This window comes from Peromyscus leucopus, chromosome 1 (assembly GCF_004664715.2).
Source record: "Peromyscus leucopus breed LL Stock chromosome 1, UCI_PerLeu_2.1, whole genome shotgun sequence".
Lineage (NCBI taxonomy): Eukaryota > Metazoa > Chordata > Mammalia > Rodentia > Cricetidae > Peromyscus > Peromyscus leucopus.
In genome coordinates this window covers 172,087,294-172,104,013 of record NC_051063.1, presented here as the reverse complement: position 1 = coordinate 172,104,013, position 16,720 = coordinate 172,087,294, and positions in this window count along the sequence as shown.

The following is a 16,720-nucleotide window of genomic DNA, read 5'->3' as shown; positions in this document are numbered from 1 at the left end:
TCACTTTCCTCTGTGTCCTGCAGAATGTCTTGCAGACTCTTCTGTGAAGCAGGAACCCTGAAGGACCATCCCACCTTGTTTTGGCAAAGTTTAGCAGTGGTCACTTTCCTGTGGGTCCTGCATGTCCAGTTTGTACAGCATACTGTCAACAGTCCAGGCAAAAGCAGTTTCTTGCCCAGATGGCTAGCCTTACCACAATGAAAGACAACTCCTATGGAGTTCTTTGATGCCCATCATCCTTTTATGAAGTAAATTGGTGGTGCCAGGGGCAGATGTGTCTTATTGTCATGAAAATCCCTAAGTTAATAAATAAAACATTTTAAATGTCTTTAGAAGTATTTGAAGATCATTTATCTGTCTAAATATATATCTCTGTATGATCTTGAAAACATGCCTAACATATTTACAAGTTTGATTGTTATAGATGACTAACTACTAACCTATGTTTCTTGATTATCCTAAATAATTTATAATAGCTTTCAAAAACTAGAACTTTACCTTATATTTTCAAATGAATTGCATAGGAACAATACCTTAAATGAGAGTAGAAAAATATATACAGTGTAAAAAAATAACTTTAAATTTGTATAAATATAAATATTCCCCTAAGTGATAACAAACAGGCATAACCCACCAAATAAGCAACCTCCACCCACACCATTTATTGGGAATGTGACTGCTTTTTTCTCTAGACTGCTTCCTGTTGTCTATGGGCAAAGCATCTTTAGGGGTTCTTGAGAAAACTGAGATACTGGCCAAGTACTGGGAAGACCAGCTGTAACCTTTGTTGATAGATATCACCTGTTAAGTTTCAGGAAGTCTCCCTTGATCAAACCTGACCCATATTAACCTAGAATGAATCCACAGACTGTTGTTTCTGTGGAAACAAAAGCAAAACCGCTTCTCCAAAGTAATGCATCTTTTGTTTGTTTGTCTGGTTTTTTTGTTTTGTTTTGTTTTTTGATACAGGGTTTCTCTGTGTAGTTTTGGTGCCTATCCTGGAACTCGCTCTGTAGCCCAGGCTGGCCTCGAACTCACAGCGATCCACCTGGCTCTGCCTCCCGAGTGCTGGGATTAAAGGCGTGCGCCACCGCCGCCGCCGCCGCCGCCGCCGCCCAGCAGCAACGCATCTCTTAAGTTTCATTTTACAAATAGAGTTTTTTGTTTTTGTTTTTGTTTTTTTAGCCGGGCAGTGGTAGCACATGCCTTTAATCTCAGCACTCGGGAGGCAGAGCTAAGCAGATCTCTGAGTTTGAGGCCAGCCTGGTCTACAGAGCAAGATCCAGGAAAGGTGCAAAGCTACACAGAGAAACCCTGTCTCAAAAAAACAAAACAACAAAACAAAAAACAAACAAAAACCCAAATATAGTTTTACTTTCATTTTAAAGTTAAGGCATTCCTAAAATATCTAGGCTGCTTTATTTCAGCAGTCCATCTTTAATCCCATGTCTCTTAGCAGCTGCTGTTTGCTTATCAACAATCAAAATTTAAAATTAATATAATACTGTACAGGATCGAGACTCTGTATTTCCCATCTCTATGTGGCTTATTTTTTTTTTAATTTCTACTCTCTTTAAAGAATTTACTTTATTATTTTAAACAATTTCTTTCTGTGACTGTCCATACCCTTTTTCTTTCTTTCTTAATCCTACTCACATTGTAAAACTCACTGGAACCTGTTTAGAGGTTTTTCTGTCTGGATCTCTTTTACTGCATGTTGTTTTTTTAACCTTTTTTGACCATGTGGGAAAACTTTAAACTGCTGAGCTACAGCTGGACCAATCTTGGTTCATGAAAGCCAAGCCTAAAGCTCTCGGCCTGGTCTGCCAGGAATTTCATTCAACTTCCCCAGACCTCTGAAATGCCGATGCTTGCGCTGGGCAGACGTTTGTACTTAGTGTTTTTGTTCCTACTTAACATACTGGCTGCTCAAGGGCTTGCCTGACGGCAGAAACTCTTAATGGAGATGTGTCTGGGTTTGTGTGTTTTTCTCAGCTTTCTCCAGCCCTAGGTGGAAATTCCGGCCCATATTGGAATGGCAAAATGTAGTTCTTTTTTGTTTGTTTTTTTGTTTTTGTTTTTTTAACTCTTTACTTTTTTTGGCTCTTTGCTCTTTTGGGGGACCTGCCTCCCAACTCCCAAATAAATCACAAGGAATCTTATTTTTTTTTTTTTGGAGCTGAGGATCGAACCCAGGGCCTTATACTTGCTAGGCAAGCGCTCTACCACCGAGCTAAATCCCCAACACTAGGAGTCTTATTCTTATGAATGCCCGGCCTTAGCTTGGCTTATTTCTAGTCAGCTCGTCTTAAATTATCCTGTCTACCTTATACCTCTGGGCTTTTACCTTTCCCTGTTTCTGTATACCTTTCTCTACTTATCTGTGGCTGGCTGTGTAGCAGGGTGGCTGGCCCCGTGAGTCCTCCTCCTTCTCTCGCTCCTTTCTCTCTTTTTCTTCTCCTATTTATTCTCTCTGCCTGCCAGCCCCACCCATCCTTTCTCCTGCCTCACTATTGGCTGTCAGCTCTTTATTAGACCAATCAGGTGTTTTAGACAGGCAAAGTTGTTAGGATTCTGCCCTCACTCCTGCACATGCGCAGCTCGGGGTGGGGGTGGGGAATCTTGCATCTTACGTCATCAGGGGGCATTGGCATCTACATTCGTGTGGCGCACAATCTGTGCCTTAAAAGCCAATGCAGACCCCACACTCTCTCTCCTCTCTCTGCTCCGACCTCCTCTTTCTCCTCTCACAGTTTCCCTCCTAATAAAGCTCTAAAAACTAACACTGGGTTCTGTTGTGGCTGTGACCTTTCCACTCGGTAACCAGCGCCGACACCAGCACTATTTATCATCCTTTCAAAAGTAACACAGCTTCACAGAGTTAAACAAATGCAACATAAAAGAATGCACCACATCTTTGCGTCATTAAACAAATGTTCTACAGCATAAACAAATGTAACACATTTTAAAATAATATTCCACAACACCCCCCTTTGCTGTTGGTTAGCCATAATTCAGAGGTGCCTCTGGGCACAGATTCGTTTAGCTAGATTTCCAGACATCACTTGTGGGTATGAATTGCATCTCCTTCTCCTGAGAAAGTGAGGGATTGGTGTTAGGGTTTATGTGATAGAAGTACCTCAGCAGACCTGAGCCAAGGAATGCCACAGAGATCACACCACCAGCAGGTCTCACATAAGAGATGAATGGGGTGGGGGGGGGGTGAAAGGCAGTCCAGAGCAGGGACAAGAGAGAGACAGACTGAGAGAGCAAGTCTGTGATGACTGGGTCACATGGTGCATTTGGCAGCTGGTAATGACATAGTGAGTCATCATGTAGCTGCTGGTGTTGAGTTGCTGAAGGTGAGCGTGGGGGCCCCAAATAGCTTGATCACACAGCTGCCATGACAGACTTAGGGGCCCAGACACAGCTTCTGGCAGGTAACACTTGAATCCAGGAAAAGCCATGAGCTGCCCGCACCCAGTGGGGCCTGCATCTGAGGGAAAATGACTGACATTCCAAACATTCCCTATACCCCTAGTGTAACAAGAATCTTAAAGGGTCTTATTAATAAAAACACTCAGGAGTCAGGTATTGGGGTGAATGCTGAAAGACCAGAGAGACAGAACAAGCCACACCTGGCCAACTTCTCAGCCAATCCTGTTTCCTCAAACTGGAAGCCCCTGTGTCCTCATCCAAATGAATCTCAGCCGAACTGCTGCTAAAAGCCAAAAGCTTAACCAGGCTCTAGTTCCTGGTCCTCATGCCTTATCTACCTTTCTGCTTCTTGCCATCACTCTCTGGTATTAAAGGCCTGTGTCACCATGCCTGGCTGTTTCCAGTGTGGCTTTGAACTCACAGAGATCCAGACAGATCTCTGCCTCCTGAATGCTAGGATTAAAGGCGTGTATTACCACTGCCTAAACCTATGTTTAATATAGTGGTTGTTCTGTTCTCTGACCCCCAGATAAGTTTATTGGGGTGCACAATATATCAACCGTACCCTAGACAAATGTCAGCCAATCAGGGCCTGAACCCTGGAAATCCTCTCACCCCAACCTCTGCTATGATAAAAACCCTGCCCTGCCTGGGCTCGGGGTTCTCTGCTCTCACCGCTGTGTTGGACAGAGAGTCCAAGCTCCGAGTTTGACAATAAAGGCTCTTTGCTTTCACATACAGGATTTGGTCTCTGGTGATCTCTGTGATCTGGGCGTAACAAAGGCAGGTGATTTCTAACAGTTGGGAAGTGCACTCACTGTGTATAACCTCCCTGTTCCTCCCATGCCCAAATGACAAAAACCCTCATTTTGACTTTGAATTCAATTGACCTCTCAGTATGGGGGTCTTAAAAATCCCTTCACAAGCCCAGGCCAAGGTCATCTGTGCAGTTCATAGTGGCTGGAAGGTGTGGTGGCAGGAGGGATAGGTGGCCGGCCACATTGCCACCACAGTCAGGAAGCAGAGAGAGATGAAGGCCGGAGCTTAGCTGAGTTATTTCTTTTTATTCATTCTGGACACGCAGCAGCCCATGAATGCAGCTGCCCACATTCAGGGTGGACCTTCCCACTTAGATCAACCCAACCTGGAAACTCCCTTACACACCTGCCCCGAGCCTGGTCTTGTTAATCCCATAATTCCACTGGTTGAGATAAGACCACTAGCACAGTTTAAAGACAAATTTGAAGCAAACTTTAATTAAATACTGGCCAGATGGACGGACTCTGGCCAGGCCCATACTTGGCTTCCTGGATATGGCCCCAAGTCACGGTTTGCAGGGGCTTAAAGAAGTACCCATCAGGTCCAATCAGAGGCAAGCATAAATCCTGATTTATTTCCTGCCTGTGAACCTCCCGCCCACATGTGATCAAGCACATCGGTGCAGATGCGTCAAACAAACTTGTTTAGGGGAGTGAAGACATGGGGCTTGTTATCTCCCACGAACAATAGCCTCCACATTTCAGGAACTATCTGTCCTTGGGCAAGGGGCTTGCGGATCATAATTAAAAATTAAACTGTAACTTTGGCTCTCACAGTCTTCTAGGCGATTCTAGACCCTGACAAACTGACAGTCAATATTAACTATCAGACATTAAGAAGAAGATTTGGGGCAGAGATAAAAAACAAGTGCAGCGGGTGGTGGTGGCGGCGGCGGCGGCGGCGGCGGCGGCGGCGGCGGCGGCGGCGCACGCCTTTAACCCCAGCACTGGTGAGGCAGAGGCAGGTGGATCTCTGTGAGTTCAAAGCCAGCCTGGGCTACAGAGTGAGTTCTGGGATATTTACACAGAGAAACTCTATCTCAAAAAACCAAACCAAACCACCACCACCACCACCACCACCACCACCACCACCACCACCACCACCACCAAAACAAGTGCAAAGGCCCTGTGGCAAGAAGGAGCTGAGTGTTTACAAAGCAAACCATGGGGGAGGCTGATGTGGATGGAGTGGAGGGCTTGCAAGGTGAGGGTGGAGTCCTGGGGCCCCTGTAGGAATTCTGGCTTTTTCTGGTGAGTCAGGAGCCCTGGGAAACTTCTGAGCAGAGGAGGGACATAAACAACTCGAGGTGTTAAGGAGACACCAGGAGCAGGCGGTGAGCTGGGGCAGTCCAGATGGGAGAAGACGCCATGCTGGTGGAGACATTCTAAGTTCAGAGACAGGACATGGCACTGCAGGGACTCAACTCGGTGCCCCAGGAAACAGTCTCCCTCCCTCCCTCCTTCCCTCTTCCCCCTCCCTCCCCCTCCCTCCCTCCCCTCCCTTTTTCCCTCTCTCCCTCTCTCTCCTTCCCTCCCGCCCCCCTCCCACTTACACTTCCATCCTCCCTGACACTCTAAGCTGGAACCCAGTGCCTCACAAATGCCACGTGTATCCGGGTGAGCTGGACACAGCTTGCGGCCGCCTGACGGGAAAGCCTCAACCGAGGAACTGCCTAGGTCAGATTGGCCTGTGGGCCTGTCTGTCGGACAGGCCAGCTACCCAGAAATGAGCTCAAGATGGATTGTAGAGGGATTTCTGACCAGTAGAGAAAGCCGGCATTCCTCAGGAACTCGTGAAACCGGTTCCCACCTGCTAAAAGGAGTGACTTCCCTTCCCTCGGGCAGAAGGGATCTCTGGTGCTTATTAACATACCAAAGCGCAACAAGTGCCTGGTACACATTTCAAAGCCGGCTGCCTCTTCTCACCTCCCCAGGCGGCCCTCCTTCCAGACAGTCTCTTTAGAGTGGGAAGGTTTCCCCCGCACTACCACCTCCCGTCTCTCTTCGATAACCCTGACCATGTCCCGTCTGTTTCCCTTTCTCTCTACTCCGGACTCCCCCAGATGCCTCTGGACATCTTCTCTCCCTTATTCACAATAAAAACCTTCCCCCTAATAACGGAGAGGTCATGTCAGCAGTATCTTTACTTCGCCCCCTCATATAAGTTGGTTGGTTGCGTCAACACCAGTTGGCGTCGTCTGGGAAGAGGAACCTCAACTCAAAGTGCCTGTCTTTTTTTTTTTTTTTTTTTTTTTTTTTAGGATTTCCATTGTTAAAAGCTGAAAGACTTCTCCACCTGCTGCTGTGATAAATCCAATTGAGCCGAATTAAAAAGTAAAAGGCAGGTTTATTTAGAGATTAGTCGCTCCAGGGTCCAGAGTTCAGGGTCCCAGAAGTCAGAGGTCCCTGAAGTCGCCAGGCTGGCCTAGGTCGGACTTTGTAGGAGCGGTGGGACTTTGTGGGAGGCAGGGACGTGATTGGTCAGGTATTGGAGTGTTGACTACTAGGTTTGGGGTTCGGTAGGTGTGTCCTGAGTCCATTGGTCACTTTGGCAGGAATCTGTCGGTTCTCCAGTAGGACCGGCTTCTGGCTGGAAGGGGGGGGCGGGACATTTTTGTCCTCAGACCTCCAGCTTAACAAAAGCTAATTGGAGAGGAAAGGGTTTATTTCAGTTCACAAGTAACAATATCAAGTCTTTCATGAAGAGAAGTCAGGGCAGGAACTTGGGAGGCAGGAACTAACGCAGAGGCCGTGGAGGGGTGCTGCTCACCGGCTTGTTCTTCCTGAGTCTCTCAGCTTGTTTTGTCCACAATGGGCTGCACCCTCCTACATCAATCACCAATCAAGAAAAGCACCGCACCACAGGCCAATCTGGTGGGGGCGTTTTCTCAGTTGAGAAGAGAGTGACCAGGCCTGTGAAAGACCTGTGTGTGGAGGGGGGGAAGAGGGGGGAGAGCAGAAGAGAGGGAAGGAGTCTGTGACCTTTTTAAGGATTTCCCTGCACATGTGCATGTGGGCTTATGGAGCGACGCCACACATGTGCAGATCGCATGACCACCTGCACACATTACGTAATCATGAAGCACACGGATGACGTAAGATGTAAGACCCCTTGCTTAGCTACTGAACTGCACACGTGAGGTCATGCAGCTGGAGGAGAGAGCAGAATCCTAACACAGCCCACTGTGGGCAGCAACATCCCTAGGTAGGTGGTCCCGGGCTGAATAAGGAAGCTCGCTAAGCATAACCCTGTGAGAAAGGCCAGAGAGCGAGACAGCAAACAGCATTCCTCCATGGTTCCTGCCTTGATTTCTCTCTGTGACCTGGAAGTGTATAAGACTTGACCTGGAAGTGTAAGTGAAATAAAGCGTTTTCTCCACAGGTCATTTTGTTGTTGCTGTGTTTGTCACAGTAACAAAGGAAAGTAGGGTGATATATTAACTCTTTTCCTCCTTACTGTGCCCAAATCTTAGACAAGAAGCAGCTTGGGCCAGGTAGTGGTGGCGCATGTCTTTAATCCCATCACCTGGGAGGCAGAGGTAGGTGTTGAGAATCTCCAGCTTGGGCCCCATTCCAAACCCCACCCAGATATTCGACTGAGAACTCGGCCCCACTGCTCCCATTCCAAACCCTGCCCTCAGAAAATCCACCAAGCGGCGTGGAGCTCCTCAAGACTGCGTCTACAGGTATTTAAGGTCTGGTCCACAGACCTTCCACGTAGTTTCTCCTCTTCCCCTGAGATCACCTGGGGATGCTTTGCAGGTTAAATTTGGACTTTTAATTCAGTTTGATTTGGCTTGTTACATCTGTGGAGTTACCCACTACAGGGAGATTTTCAAAATGCTTATCTGTAGGTGGATCTATATAGTGAGTTCCAGGACAGCCAGGGCTACATAGTGAGACCCTGTCACAAAAAATAAAAATAAATAAAATAAACCAAACAAACATGAAGCAACTTGGGCTAAGGATACAGCTCAGTTTGTGGCTCTGCATGCACACAACCTTGGGTTCTATCTTCAGCATGCATCAACCAGACACAGCGGTGCATGTCTATAATCCCAGCCCCTGTGGGGCGGAAGCAGAAAGAGAAGGAGTTCTAAGCATCCTCTGCTATACAGTGAATTTGAAGACAAGAGCCTGTCTTAAAAACAAACAAACAAACAACTTGAGTGGGGAGAAGTTAATTTTGGCTTATGGTCCAGGAGATGCAGTCCATCATGGCGGGGAGATGTGGTACAGGGCATGATGGGAGTGAACTGTTTACTGGCATCTCTGTGGGCCAAGGAACAGAGCTGGCTTAGACCCCGAAAGCCTAGCCGGGTGATGGTGATGCACAGGCCTTTAATCCCAGCACTCGGGAGGCAGATCTCTGAGTTCAAGACCAGGTCTAGAGTGAGTTCCAGGACAGCCAGGGCTACACAGAAAAACCCTGTGTTGGAAAAAAAAAAAAAAAAAAAAAAAGAGCCCCAAAGTCTCTCCTCTATGGTCCTATGTCAGCTAGTTACAGCCCATGGCCAAAAGGTCCCAGGACCTCCAGAACAATGCCATCATGGGGGAACTAAGTGTTTAAACACGCAAGCCTGTAGGGAGCATTTCACAGATGGTGACACCAGGCAAGAATTCCAGCACTGAGCTAAGTCCCCAACCTCTGGATAATAATTAACAACAATAATATCAACAATAATTATTACTCTTTTAGTTTTGTGTGTGCATATTTATGTGAGTGTGTACGGTGTGTTTGTACAGATGCATGTAAGTATAGGTGCCACGGTATGTGTGAAGTTCTTGGGACAGCCTCAGGCATCGATCCTTGCTTTCCACCTCATTGGAAAGGAGGTCTCTTCTTGTTCGCTGCTGTGTACACCAGGCGAGCTGGCCCTTGAGTTCCCGGGATTCTCTTATCTCAGTCTCTAGTCTGACCATAGGACCGCTGGGAATGCAGAAGCGAGCTACCGTGTCTGGCTTTACACTGGCTTCGGGCATCTGAATTCAGGTCCTCTACCAACCGAGGCATCTCCCTAGCTCCAGATGTTTAGATTAATTTTTACTTCACGTGTGTGGGCGTTTCGTCTGCATGTGTGTCTGGGCACCACATGTGTGCAGTGCCTGCAGAAGCCAGGAGAGAGAGACAGATCCCCTGGAATTGGAGTTACAGATGGTTGTGAGCTGCTATGTGGTTGCTGGGAATTGAACCCGAGTCCTCTGGATGAGCAGCCAGTGCTCTTAACCACTGAGCCATCTCTCCAGCCCCCTAGTTTTTATTTCTGAGACAAAACAACAACAACAACAACAACAACAACAACAACAACAACAACAAAACACCTCAGTATGTAACCCATGCTGGCCTGGAACTCCTGACCCCCTGTCTCCATAGTGCTGGGATAACAGGTGTGTGCCACCATGCTGACTCGTATTTCCTTTTCTTTTACACTAAAGACGTCTTATGCTCTTTCCTGTTCCAGGAAGGCTCCTTGCCCTCCAGGACTCTCTCAGCCTCCTGACCCCACAGCCTCCTTTTATGACCAGGATCCACCTCCACGCACATGCTTACTCATTTAATTAATATTTCTTGGCTGTTCACAGACGGCTTGGCAACCAGCCTAGCTTTCATAAGTTCAGAGTAACTGGTTTTTATTGTTTTTATTAGCATTGCTGTGGGCCATAACAGTCTTAGTCCCTGGTCCTCGAGGTCCCAGGGATTCCCATCTGTGCAGATACAGAAGGACAGTGCACCCCGGGGTGGAGGACAGAGGCCAGGACAAAGTTTTTTCCTTCCCTGCCCTCAGCACGGCTAGCCTCACTTCCCAGCCGCCATCCACACGGTGCAACAAGCTGTGTGAACTAGCCAGGAGAGGGACAGCCTGGCACGCTGACACCAGGTGCCAGGACTCATGTGGGGGCCCTGCTTCCTGCAGACAGACTTTGTTGGGTGGTTGGGTGGCTGGAATTGGGGTGTGTGTGTGTGTGTGTGTGTGTGTGTGTGTGTGTGTGTGTAAGAGACACACAGAAAGAAAGAGAGGCAAGGCAGAAATAAAGCAGACACCAAAGGCGTTGACAAAAAGAGACCGAAATGAAAAAGATTGGAAGGCCAGAGGGAAATATCTTTCTCCTGATAAGGGAGAGAGATGGGGAAAGACAGTGAGGGAGGAGAAAGGATGGGAGGGAGAGAGAGGAGAAAGGGAATGATGGTGAAGGAAGTGAGGACAGAGAGGGAGAGAGAGAGAGAGAGGGAGGACCTGGCAGAGACAGATGAATGCGAGTGGGACAGGCAGGATTGTCCCGAGCCCTTGTGGTCCACACATCAGTCTGGAATGGATATGAGATTCACATTTAATGAACATTTGAGACGAAAGCGGCTGGATAGATGGGTCTACAGCTTTTGGTTTGTTGGCTTTTTTGCACTTGTGCAACTTTGAGGACCGGAGTTCTGATCCCAGAACCACGTAACAAGCAAGACATGGGCTCGGGCAAGCCTGTAACCTCAGCAATGTGGGAGGAAGACAGAAGGGTCTCTGGGGCTTGTTGGCTGCCAAGAGAAGAAGAATGCCCTCCAGACTCAGGGAGAGACCTTGCCTCAAAGAAATAAGGTGGAGAAAGACAGAGGAAATAGGTGGTGACTTTTGGCCTATGCATGCATAGGCAAGAACACCCATGGCTGGACAGACTTCGAGTCCTCTCAAGAGGCTGGGTTATCAGCTGTGTATCAGTCTCACTGTAGGGTGTGCTGTCTCCCGGTGGAGACCAAAGCCAGGAGAGAAGGAGGAAGCAGAAAGACATGTCAGTGCCTTTCTCTAGAGGTTCTTCTCCATCTAGGCGGGTTGGTGACGAGGTCCACTTTTGGCTCATTCTCTCCTGCGGCTTCCTTCACTTAGGAGACACTGGAACTATCTTTACTCCCATTTGACAAGAGGGACACTGGACACCCAGAGTGAGAGAGTCACTAGGCCACATAGGTAACGAGGCTGGGGTTGAAACCCTCTGGGCCGGTGGCCCTCACCCCTAACTGTGTCAGAAGCAGAGTAGTACAGACATGGAAAGAGCCGGAGCCATCACTGTGACTGAGTGCTAGTGAGGAAGCATTGGGTTTGTGCCTTGTGATAACAATCAAACCTCTGGGGTTGTGCATGCTAAGAAAACATTCTACCACTGAGCCACACCCCAGCCCCTCACTGGGGGATTCTAGGCAGGGGCTCTACCACTGAGCCACACCCCCAGCCCCTCACTGGGGGATTCTAGGCAGGGGCTCTACCACTGAGCTGCATCTCTAGCTCTTCAATGGTCTTGGAAAGTGAAGGAGGAGCCTCATGTGCCTCCCTTAGAGATAGAATGGTAGAAGAGAACCCAATAATAATTGGGACCCAGTCACAGCTTGCCTATATTTATTACCACAGCTACCACCACTCTAGAATGCAAAGATACTATGTCAACCTTACAGATGGGGAAACTGAGGCTCAGAGAGAATAAACTCGTTCTACATGTCACCGGGCCAGTGAGTAGGTAGGACTACTGTCTTAGTTACTGTGATGAAAGGACCCCAAAGCAACTTGAGGTAGAAAGGGCTGATTGTGGCTCACCATTCAAGGGCATAGTCCATCACGGTGGAAATGTCAAGGCAGCTGGAGCCTGAAGCATCTAGTCAAGTTACACCCACAGTCAGGAAGCTGAGATCCCTGAGTGCTGGCCCTCAGTTCTCATTTTCAGTTGGGATCCCACCAAGGAATGGTACACCCACAGTGGATGAGCCTTGCCACCTCCGTGAGCCTGACTGAGATAATTTCCTGCGGGTATGCCCTGTCTCCAGGGGGATTTTAGATTTCGACAAGTTGACAGTTGAGATTAACCATCACAACAAAGGTCCGGGAACAAAATGTCCTGTGTCAGAGCTCCCTCTGCTGTTGCTGCTCCATTCCTCTTCGCCTGCTCCTGCTCTGTCCACTTCTACCTCTACAGTGATCTTCCTTTTTCCATTAAAAACAAAACAAAACAAAACAGGTGGTGTGTGTGTGTGTGTGTGTGTGTGTGTGTGTGTGTGTGTGTGTGTGAGAGAGAGAGAGAGAGAGAGAGAGAGAGAGAGAGAGAGAGAGAGAGAGAGAGATTGTTTTTTTTTTATTCTTTGCTCTTTGGGGGCTCCCAAATAAATACAAGTAGACTTATTCTTACTTATAAGTGCCCGGCCTTAGATTGGCTTGTTTCTAGACAGCTTTTCTTAATCTTAGATTATCCTGCCTACCTTTTGCCTCTGGGCTTCTACCTTTCTTTATTCTATATGTCTTTCTTTACTTCTTACTCTGTTGCTGGCTGTGTGGCTGTGTATCTGGCCCCTGATGCCCTCCTTTCCTCCTTTTCTCTTTCTTCCTTCTTCTCTTTTTCTCCTTTTATTCATTCTCTCTGCCTGGCAGCCCCGCCTATCCTTTCTCCTGCTGAGCTGTTGGCCGTTCAGCTCTTTATTAGACCAATTAGGTGTTTTAGACAGGCACAGTAACACAGTTTTACAGAGTTAAATTAAGCAAATGCAACATAGAAGAATGCAACACATCTTTTCATCATTAAACAAATATTCCACATCTTCAACTAATATTCCACAACAGGGGAGTTACGGTTCAGGGTCTCACTATGCAGAACAGGCTGGCCTTGAACTCACAGAGATCTCCCTGCCTCTGCCTGCTGAGTGCTGGGAGTAAAGATGTGCACCATCAAGTCAGGCTTTGCTTTTGTTGCTGTTTTTTTGTTTGATTTTTGTTTCAAGACAGGGGGTTACCATGGATGGCAGTCTGGCTTCAAGCTTGTGATCCTCCTGCATCTGGTTCCTGAGTCCTGGGATTGCAGGCCAGCACCACTGTGTGTGATCACCCCTGCTTCTGAAGACTGTAACCAGCCATGCCTTTCCACCTCTCCTTCCCTGAATGTCTCTCCCCTCTCCTCTTTCAGCCTCACTTTTGACCACACGGACCTTTCCAGCGGCTGCCCAGTTCTCCCGCCATGCGGACCTCCTTAGCAGCACCCAGGAGGGGAGAGGTATGCAATCTCTGGGCTCTCCTCCCAGACACACCAGACTCATGGCAGCTCGAGGGATGGGAGCACAGAAAAAGAGATGATCATCATTCATGTGTCTGTCTTCACAGAGTGTCTTAGTGAGAGTTTCTATTGCCGTAATGAAACTAGCTAGCACATTAACCCCTTGTTAACTTGGCATGCACACACATCTGTAGCTGGCATTTTCTTTGGGCTGCCAACCATCTCCCACATAAAAACATGGAGTCTTAATGTTAATTATGAATGTTAGGCTTTAGCTTAGGCTTGTTTCTAGCTAGCTTTTTTTTTTTTTTTTTCCAAGACAGGGCTTATTTGGGTAGCTTTGGAGCTTGTCCTGGAACTCACTCTGTAGCCCAGGCTGGCCTCAAACTCACAGAGATCTGCCTGCCTCTGCCTTCTGAGTGCTGGGATTAAAGGTGTGAGCCACCACCATCTGGCTTTTTGGGTTTTTTTTTTAGCTTAAAATAACCCATTTCTGTCAACCTAAGTGCTTGTTTACCTCATCAACTTACTGTTCATCCTACTTTCCTGTTTCTACTGTGTCTGGTTGGCCCCTGGCTGACTGACACCCCCCTTTTCTCTCTGCCCACCAGCCCCACCTACTCCTCCTCTGCCTAGCCATTGGCCATTCAGCTTTTTATTAGACCAATCAGGTGCCTTAGGCAGGCAAGTTGAAGCAGTAACACATCTTTACATAGTTAAACAAACATTCTATTCCACAACACCCATCACTATTCAACTAGAACCTTTCCTTTCTCATTTGTCTCCAAGGTAGCATGTTAATAGTAAGATCATAATATAAAACATATTCTAAACTTCAAATGTCCCATAAGCATTAAAAATTCAAACACTTTAAAAATTTCAATCTCGAGCTGGGCGGTGGTGGTGCACGCTTTTAATCCCAGCACTTGGGAGGCAGAGCCAGGCGGATCTTTGTGAGTTCGAGGCCAGCCTGGGCTACCAAGTGAGTTCCAGAAGAGGCGCAAAGCTACACAGAGAAACCCTGTCTCGAAAAACCAAAAAATAAAAAATAAAAATAAAAATAAAAATAAAAATAAAAATTTCAGTCTCTTGAAAATATCCAAAGCCTCTAAAACAGTGGTTCTCAACCGGTGGGTTGACCCCCTTTGGGGGACAAATGATCCCCTTTCACAGAGGTTGCCTAAGACCATTGGAAAACAGAGACACTTTCATTATCAGAACAATAGCAAAATTCCATTTATGAAGTAGCAACAAAAATAATTTTATGGTTGGGGGTCAGCACAACATGAGGAACTGAATTAAAGGGTCACAGTGTCAGGAAGGTTGAGAACCACTGCTCTAAAATATCCAAAGTCTCTCCAAAATATCCATAATCAGGCTAAAACTTCTTTAACTGTGGGCTCCTGAAAAATAAAAATAATAATAATAATAAGTGATATGCTTTCTTACTCCAAGAGGGGAGAGCCAGGGTAGAGTCACAATGAGACCAAGGCAAAACCTAAGTGCAACAGTGTTGAGCTTAAGGTCAGACTTCTGGGAACAGCACACACAGCACACTTCCCAGGCGCAGACCAGCCCCACTCCACGGCCTCTGCTGTTCTTGGCAGCTGTCCCATGGTCCTGACCTCTCCGAAACGCCCGGGGCCTTCTGCTGCAACGGGGCTGCACTTTCACAAGTCGCTTCTCGTGATAGAGTATGTATTCTTATCTTAATAGTGAGATGTTTCCTTGAGGCTTGCTCAGGAATTGAGTAAAACCGAAATTTATTATAAGCCACAGTCATCCTAGGGTCCCCCCTGCTATGTAGCCTCCATGGTGCTATGGGTTGTGGTCTGATCGTTCTTTATTTTATATCTAGAATCTACCTATGAGTGAGTACATACCATGATTGTCTTTCTGGGCTTGGGTTACCTCACTCAGGATGATTTTTTCTAGTTCCATCCATTTGCCTGCAAATTTCATGCTGTCATTGTTTTTCTCTTCTGAGTAGTACTCCATTGTGTATATGTACCACATTTTCTTCATCCATTCGGCAGTTGATGGGCATCTAGGTTGTTTCCAGGTACTGGCTTTTACAAATAGTGCTGCTATGAACATAGCTGAGCATGTATCTTTATGGTATGAATCAGCATTCCTTGGGTATATGCCCAAGAGTGGGATGGCTAGGTCTTGAGGTAGTTCGATTCCTAATTTTCTGAGAAACCACCATACTGATTTCCACAGTGGTTGTACTAGCTTACATTCCCACCAACAGTGGAGGAGTGTTCCCTTTGCTCCACATCCTCTCCAACATTGGTTGTCATTGGTGTTTTTGATTGTAGCCATTCTGACAGGTGTAAGGTGGTATCTCAGAGTCGTTTTGATTTGCATTTCTCTGATGATTAAGGATGTTGAGCATTTCCTTAAATGTCTTTCAGCCATTTGTGATTCTTGTTTTGTGAATTCTCTGTTTAGCTCTTTAGCCCATTTTTTAATTGGACTGTTCAGTATTTTGATGTCTAGTTTCTTGAGTTCTTTATATTCTGTGGAGATCAATCCTCTGTCAGATGTGGGGTTGGTGAAGATCTTTTCCCATTCTGTTGGCTGTCTTTTTGTCTTATTGACCATGTCTTTTGCCCTGCAAAAGCTTCTCAATTTCAAGAGGTCCCATTTATTAATTGTTGTGCTCAGGGTCTATGCTGTTGGTGTTATATTTAGGAAATGGTCTCCTGTGCCAGTGCATTCAAGAGTACTTCCTACTTTCTTTTCTATTAAGTTTAATGCTACTGGATTTATGTTGAGGTCCTTGATCCACTTGGACTTGAGTTTTATGCATGGTGACAGATATGGATCTATTTGTAATTTTTTACATATTGACATCCAGTTATGCCAGCACCATTTGTTGAAGATACTTTCTTTTTTCCATTGTATAGTTTTGGCTTCTTTGTCAAAAACCAGGTGTTCATATGTGCATGGATTAATGTCAGGGTCTTCAATTTGATTCCATTGGTGTGTATGTCGATTTTTAACCAGTACCAAGCTGTTTTTATTACTATAGCTCTGTAGTAGAGTTTGAGGTCAGGGATAGTGATGCCTCCAAAGATTGCTTTATCGTATAGGATTCTTTTAGCTATCCTGGGTCTTTTGTTTTTCCATTTGAAGTTGAGTATTTTTTCTTTCCAAGTCTGTGAAGAATTGTGTTGGGATTTTGATGGGGATTGCATTGAATCTGTAGATTGCTTTTGGTAAGATTGCCATTTTTACTATGTTAATCCTACCTATCCATGAGCATGGGAGATCCTTCCATTTTCTGATATCCTCTTCAATTTCTTTCTTTCTTTTTTTTCTTTTTTCTTTTTCTTTTTCTTTCTTTCTTTTTTTTTTTTTTTTTTTTTTTTTTTTTTTTTTTTTTTTTTTTTTTTTTTTTTTTTTTTGGTTTTTTGAGACAGGGTTTCTCTGTGTAGCTTTGC